Source organism: Salvelinus fontinalis, chromosome 36 (assembly GCF_029448725.1).
Source record: "Salvelinus fontinalis isolate EN_2023a chromosome 36, ASM2944872v1, whole genome shotgun sequence".
NCBI lineage: Eukaryota > Metazoa > Chordata > Actinopteri > Salmoniformes > Salmonidae > Salvelinus > Salvelinus fontinalis.
In genome coordinates this window covers 32,113,772-32,122,106 of record NC_074700.1, presented here as the reverse complement: position 1 = coordinate 32,122,106, position 8,335 = coordinate 32,113,772, and positions in this window count along the sequence as shown.

The window sequence follows — 8,335 nt, the reverse complement described above, 5'->3', positions numbered from 1 at the left end:
TGTTTGACGTTTCCTCTGATTGAGAACCATATTAAGGTAGGCTGTTCACACCGTATGGTTGTGGGTGATTGTCTTCCGTGTCAGTGTTTGTAGCGCCACACGGGACTGTATCGTTTGTTCTAGTCTGTACCTGTTCGTGCGTTCTTCGTGTTTATGGAAGTTCATATGTTCAGGTCGGTCTACGTCGTTTTTTCGTTTTGTAATTTCTCAAGTGTGTTACGTGTTTCGTCTTGTCTAAATAAATTCATCATGTCTTCACAACACGCTGCGCTTTGGCCCGATCCCTACACCTCCTCTTCAGACGAAGAGGAGGAAATCAGCCGTTACAAAATGTAGCTGGATAAATGTAGTTTGTATCTCAACCTTAAAAATACATGTTTCTGGTGCTCCTAAACAATTGTTATCATTAAATAGGAAATCTGCAGTTACTACATACATTTTGTTAGACTTATAAATGAATGATATAAACCCATTGATTCTTGAAGAGTAGGCTAGTTCAACTGTCATACCCCACGGAAGCCAACGTATTAAATAAAAACATGTAAACAAACACTGTATCGTCTCTAAACCCTATCACGTTGATGTTATGGAATTTTTATTTAATCTTTATTTAACCATTGAGACACAGAGCCTATTATTCAAGGGAGACCTGGCCAAGAATCAACACATTACAGAATTAAAACATACAACAATACATTACAACAACACGATCCAGCCTAAAAAAAAGCATTTACACTCCTCCGTAACAGTCTCCCATCAATATTTTAAATGAATTCAGTGGCACTAACATATCTAGATGAAGCATGGATTGTAGATTATTCCATGTGTCTGGTGCACAAGAAGAGAAGGCAGTCTTGCCTAACACTGTGAATGTCCTGGGGACTTTAAGTAGCAACCACCTAGCGGACCAGGTATGGTAACTGCTGGTGGTGAAGGAGACCAGACTACAGAGGTGAAGAGGGAGTTTACCTGCTGGTGGTGAAGGAGACCAGACTACAGAGGTAAAGAGGGAGTTTACCCAAAAGGCCATTGTAGATGAACACATGCAAATGTATCTTTCTGCACATATAAAGTGAGATCCAACCTACCGTTTGGTACAAGGTGCAATGGTGGGTGAGTGACTTGGCATTTGTAATAAAGCCCAAGGATGCCTGATAAACAGAGTCCAGACTCTGTAAGACGGAGGAGGCTGCATATTCAGCAAGTCACCATAATTAATTACAGAGAGAAAAGTGGCCTGAACAAGCTTCTTTTTTAGCCATAAGCGGGAAGCAAGCCTTATTACGAAAATAAAAACCAAATTTAAATTGAAGCTTCCTCACAAGATTATCCACATGAACTTTAAAGGACAACTTGTCATCCAACCATATACCTAGGTTCACTATTTGTAGGATGACACTTTTCAATGGATAAGCCACCAGATGTGACAATGCTAACCTTCTCTGGCAGAGTTTGAGCTCTGGTAAAGGTCATTCATTTTGTTTTTTGTACATTCAAGACCAGTTTGAGGCCATAAAGAGAGGCCTGCAGTGACTGAAAAGCAGTCTGGAGTTTTTCAACAGCCTGAACCAGAGAAGGAAGACATGAATATATGACTGCTCATCTGCATATAAACTCAGCAAAAAAAATAAACGTTCTCTCACTGTCAACTGCGTTTATTTTCAGCAAACTTAATATGTGTAAATAATTGTATGAACATAACAAGATTCAACAACTGAGACATAAACTGAACAAGTTCCACAGACATGTGACTAACAGAAATGGAATAATGTGTCCCTGAACAAAGGGGGGGTAACAGTAACAGTCAGTATCTGGTGTGGCCACCAGCTGCATTAAGTACTGCAGTGCATCTCCTCCTCATGGACAGCACCAGATTTGCCAATTGCTTGAGATGCTGTGAGATGTTAACCCACTCTTTAACCCACTCTTCCACCAAGGCACCTGCAAGTTCCCGGACATTTCTGGGGGGAATGGCCCTAGCCCGCACCCTCCGATCTAACAGGTCCCAGACGTGCTCAATGGGATTGAGATCCGGGCTCTTCGCTGGTCATGGCAGAACAATGACATTCCTGTCTTGCAGGAAATCACGCACAGAATGAGCAGTATGGCTGGTGGCATTGTCATGCTGGAGGGTCACGTCAGGATGAGCCTGCAGGAAGGGTACCACATGAGGGAGGAGGATATCTTCCCTGTAACGCACAGCGTTGAGATTGCCTGCAATGACAACAAGCTCAGTCCGATGATGCTGTGACACACTGCCCCAGACCATGACGGACCCTCCACCTCCAAATTGATCCCGCTCCAGAGTACAGGCCTCGGTGTAATGCTCATTCCTTCAACGATAAAAGCGAATCCGACCATCACCCGTTGAGACAAAACCACGACTCGTCAGTGAAGAGCATTTTTTGCCAGTCCTGTCTGGACCAGCGACGGTGGGTTTGTGCCCATAGGCGACGTTGTTGTCTGGTGAGGACCTGCCTTACAACAGGCCTACAAGCCCTCAGTCCAGCCTCTCTCAGCCTATTGTGAACAGTCTGATGGAGGGATTGTGCGTTCCTGGTGTAACTCGGGCAGTTGTTGCTATCCTGTACCTGTCCCACAGGTGTGATGTTCGGATGTACCAATCCTGTGCAGGTGTTGTTACACGTGGTCTGCCTTTGCGAGGACGATCAGCTGTCCATCCTGTCTCCCTGTAGCGCTGTGTTAGGCGTCTCACAGTACAGACATTACAATGTATTGCCCTAGCCACATCTGCAGTCCTCATGCCTCCTTGCAGCATGCCTAAGGCACGTTCACACAGATGAGCAGGGACCCTGCACATCTTTCTTTTTATGTTTTTCAGAGTCAGTAGAAAGGCCTCTTTAGTGTCCTAAGTTTTCATAACTGTGACCTTAATTGCCTACCGTCTGTAACTGTCTGTAACCATCTGTAAGCTCTTAGTGTCTTAATGACCGTTCCACAGGTGCATGTTCATTAATTGTTTATGGTTCATTGAGCAAGCATGGGAAACAGTGTTAAAACCCTTTACAATGAAGATCTGTGAAGTTATTTGGATTTTTACGAATTATCTTTGAAAGACAGGGTTCTGAAAAAGGGACGTTTCTTTTTCTTGCTGAGTTTAGATGTAACTTTGCTGGTTGTATCCCATTTGCCAAATCATTAATACAAATGGAGAACAACACAGGAGCTAAAATGGAACCCTGGGGGACACCTCTATTAATCTGAAGAAAGCTAGACTTGTTACTGTCAGTATATACTGTACATATTGTGTTCTGTCAGAAAGATAGCCCCTAAAACCAATTTATTGCACCCTTCACTGATACCAAATGTTACTGAGTCTAGCTAGAAACAATTCATGGTCAACTGAATCAAATGCCTGTGATAAATCAACAAACAGAGGAGCACAATGTTGCTTTTTATCAAGTGCATTTATGATGTCGTAGCTGCAGTTGTGGTGCTGTGGCCCGATCTAAAGCCAGACTGAAACCCACTCGGTATGTTCTGTTCAATTAAGACGTTTTTTTTAACTGTGATGTTCAATTGGGGTTCATAGACTTTAGCCAGGATAGTGAGTTCACTAGGGGTCCATAGACCTTGGCCAGGATAGGGAGTTCACTAGGGGTTCATAGACTTTGGCCAGGATAGGGAGTTCACTAGGGGTTCATAGACTTTGGCCAGGATAGGGAGTTCACTAGGGGTTCATAGACTTTGGCCAGGATAGTGAGTTCACTAGGGGTTCATAGACCTTGGCCAGGATAGGGAGTTCACTAGGGGTTCATAGACCTTGGCCAGGATAGGGAGTTCACTAGGGGTTCATAGACTTTGGCCAGCATAGGGAGTTCACTAAGGGTTCATAGACATTGGCCAGGATAGGGAGTTCACTAGGGGTTCATAGACTTTGGCCAGCATAGGGAGTTCACTAAGGGTTCATAGACATTGGCCAGGATAGGGAGTTCACTAGGGGTTCATAGACCTTGGCCAGGATAGGGAGCTTAGAGATAGGACAATAGTTATTAGCATCTGAGGGATCTCCACCCTTTAGCAGTGGGAGGACGATAAGCTGATTTCCAAATGCTGGGTATGGAATTGGTCGAGAGACTCACATTGAAAATGTGAGCCACAGGTTCAGAAATATACCAGCTGCTATCTTTAACAGGTAGGGGATGCAGGTTGTCTGGACCTGCAGACTTTTTAGTGTCTATAGCCTTTAGTGCTTTATAGACATCAGTATAAGAAACAGGCTCAAAGTTCAAATGGTTCACATGAGAGCCTATATCATAGTTGACTGTAACAGAGCTTACACTAGAGGCCTGGGCCCCACCATTATTGAAAACTGAACCAGTAGATATGAAGTGCTTGTTAAAAACCCTACAATATCAGCTTTATCCTTCACTTCATTAGAATCCATCATTAAATGGTCAGGAAGGCCAGAGGATACATTAGAACCTGACACTGATTTGATTAGCTTCTAGAACTTGGTGGGGTTGTTAAGGTTCTCTGTGACTGCATTTAAATAGTCATCTGATTTGATTAGCTTCCAGAACTTGGTAGGGTTGTTTAGATTCTCTGTGACTGCATAGTCATCTGATCTGATTAGCTTCCAGAACGTGGTAGGGTTGTTTAGGTTCTCTGTGACTGTATTTAAATAGTCATCTGATTTGATTAGCTTCCAGAACTTGGTAGGGTTGTTTAGGTTCTCTGTGACTGCATTTAAATAGTCATCTGATTTGATTAGCTTCTAGAACTTGGTAGGGTTGTTTAGGTTCTCTGTGACTGCATAGTCATCTGATTTGATTAGCTTCTAGAACTTGGTAGGGTTGTTTAGGTTCTCTGTGACTGCATAGTCATCTGATTTGATTAGCTTCTAGAACTTGGTAGGGTTCTTTAGGTTCTCTGTGACTGCATAGTCATCTGATTTGATTAGCTTCTAGAACTTGGTAGGGTTCTTTAGGTTCTCTGTGACTGCATTTAAATAGTCATCTGATTTGATTAGCTTCCAGAACTTGGTAGGGTTGTTTAGGTTCTCTGTGACTGCATTTAAATAGTCATCTGATCTGATTAGCTTCCAGAACTTGGTAGGGTTGTTTAGGTTCTCTGTGACTGCATTTAAATAGTCATCTGATCTGATTAGCTTCCAGAACTTGGTAGGGTTGTTTAGGTTCTCTGTGACTGCATTTAAATAGTCATCTGATCTGATTAGCTTCCAGAACTTGGTAGGGTTGTTTAGGTTCTCTGTGACTGCATTTAAATAGTCATCTGATCTGATTAGCTTCTAGAACTTGGTAGGGTTGTTTAGGTTCTCTGTGACTGTATTTAAATAGTCATCTGATTTGATTAGCTTCTAGAACTTGGTAGGGTTGTTTAGGTTCTCTGTGACTGCATTTAAATAGTCATCTGATTTGGACTTCCTGATCAATCCTGTACATTTGTTTCTTAGCGCTCTGAAGGAGCCCCAGTCAACAGGAGCATTTGTATGTCTCGCTTGAGCCCCAAGATATATTTATCTTTCTAATTAATTCTGCCAAGTTATCTGAAAACCAGGGGTCCCTTTCACTGATTCTACATTTCTTTACAGGGGCATGCATATCACAAATTGACACAACTTTCATATAAAAATTGTTCCAGGCAGTGTCAACATCTGGAATCAGACGCACTCTGTCAATATTATGGTACAGATCATGTAAGAACGCTTGCTCAATCAAACTGTCTAAAATCATTCATTACAGAATATCCCAGTCCATGTGTATTTCATCATTACAGAATATCCCAGTCCATGTGTATTTCATCACTTACATTGTTACAGAATATCCCAGTCCATGTGTATTTCATCACTAATATCATTACAGAAAATCCCAGTCCATGTGTATTTCATCATTACAGAATATCCCAGTCCATGTGTATTTCATCACTGACATCGTTACAGAATATCCCAGTCCATGTGTATTTCATCACTGACATCATTACAGAATATCCCAGTCCATGTGTATTTCATCACTGACATCATTACAGAATATCCCAGTCCATGTGTATTTGTGAGGGGTATTCGTTAGAATAATGTCTAATAGCGTTGATTTGATGGGTGCTCTGGGATTCGGTCTTGTAGGCCCATTAATTAATTGAGCGAGATTCAGAGAGTCACACAGTTCCTTAAAAGAGTCCGGGTACAGATATAAGCATATACCAGTTTAAATCTTCTAAAAGAATCAATTCAGAGTCATTTAGTTTGTGCAGGACATCAGAAAGAGAGGTAAGTGGTCTGTAGCAGCCGAGGGCGGTCCGTAGCAGCCGAGGGTGGTCTGTAGAAGCCAAGGGCGGTCTGTAGCAGCCGATGGCGGTCTGTAGCAGCCGACGGCGGTCTGTAGAAGCCACTAGCGGTCTGTAGAAGCCGAGGGCGGTCTGTAGCAGCCGATGGCGGTCTGTAGCAGCCGAGGGAGGTCTGTAGCAGCCGACGGCGGTCTGTAGAAGCCAAGGGCGGTCTGTAGCAGCCGATGGCAGTCTGTAGCAGCCGAGGGAGGTCTGTAGCAGCCGACGGCGGTCTGTAGAAGCCACTAGCGGTCTGTAGAAGCCGAGGGCGGTCTGTAGCAGCCGATGGCGGTCTGTAGCAGCCGAGGGAGGTCTGTAGCAGCCGACGGCGGTCTGTAGAAGCCAACGGCGGTCTGTAGCAGCCGAGGGTGGTCTGTAGCAGCCCAGGGCGGTCTGTAGAAGCCGAGGACGGTCTGTAGAAGCCGAGGACGGTCTGTAGAAGCCCAGGGCGGTCTGTAGAAGCCGAGGACGGTCTGTAGAAGCCGAGGACGGTCTGTAGAAGCCCAGGGCGGTCTGTAGCAGCCCAGGGCGGTCTGTAGAAGCCGAGGACGGTCTGTAGAAGCCGTGGACGGTCTGTAGAAGCCCAGGACGGTATGTAGAAGCCGAGGACGGTCTGTAGAAGCCGAGGACGGTCTGTAGCAGCCCAGGGCGGTCTGTAGAAGCCGAGGACGGTCTGTAGAAGCCCAGGGAGGTCTGTAGAAGCCGAGGACGGTCTGTAGAAGCCCAGGGTGGTCTGTAGAAGCCGAGGACGGTCTGTAGAAGCCGAGGGCGGTCTGTAGCGGCCGAGAGCGGTCTGTAGCGGCCGAGGGCGGTCTGTAGCGGCCGAGGGCGGTCTGTAGCGGCCGAGGGCGGTCTGTAGCGGCCGAGGGCGGTCTGTAGCGGCCGAGGGCGGTCTGTAGCGGCCGAGGGCGGTCTGTAGAAGCCGAGGACGGTCTGTAGCGGCCGAGGGCGGTCTGTAGCGGCCGAGGGCGGTTTGTAGCGGCCGAGGGCGGTCTGTAGCGGCCGAGGGCGGTCTGTAGCGGCCGAGGGCGGTCTGTAGCAGCCGAGGGCGGTCTTTGGCAGCCGCACTTTAACCGCAAGCAATTCAAAATGTTTTGGTTTTGGTACTCGAGAGAATTGGACGGTCAGTCCTTGCATCCATACCTCTGTCTAATGGATTTGAGTTACATTTCTCCAGGCCCATCCTTTTTATATTTACATTTTTTATTTCACCTTTATTTAACCAGGTTGGCTAGTTGAGAACATGTTCTCATTTGCAACCTGCGACCAAGATAAAGCAAGCAGTTCGACACAAACAACAACACAGAGTTACACATGGAATAAACAAACATACAGTCAATAATACGATAGAAAAATCTATATACAGCATGTGCAAATGGGGTAAGATAAGGGAGGAAAAGGCAATAAATAGGCCATGGTGGCGAAATAATTACAATATAGCAAATAAACACTGGAGTGATAGCTGTGCAGGAGATGAGTGTGCAAGTAGAGATACTGGGGTGCAAAGGAGCAAAATAAATAACAGTATGGGGATGAGGTAGTTGGATGGGCTATTTACAGATGGGCTATGTACAGGTGCAGTGATTTGTGAGCTGCTCTGACAGCTGGTGCTTAAAGCTAGTGAGGGAGATATGAGTCTCCAGCCTCAGTGACCCTTCAACCTTTAACCGAAACAGTGGCGGAGAGAAACGTATTTCTTGTTTAAACTGTGGAATGACGCTTTAATACCTCAAATATGTTTCGTTGTTCATTTCACACACGCACGCACGCACGCACACACACACACACGATGATGCTGACCCCTACTGTATTTCTCTCTGTCCCGGATGATTCAGCCGTCTCTCTGATCTCGCTGATTGAAGGTGTTTTACGTCTGTGTGTATTTATGTGCCGGTGCAACAAGACCACATGTATGGTGATTACTGACACCTAACACATGTAGGGTGATTACTGACACCGACCACATGTAGAGTGATTACTGACACCGACCACATGTAGGGTGATTACTGACACCTACCACATGTAGGGTGAT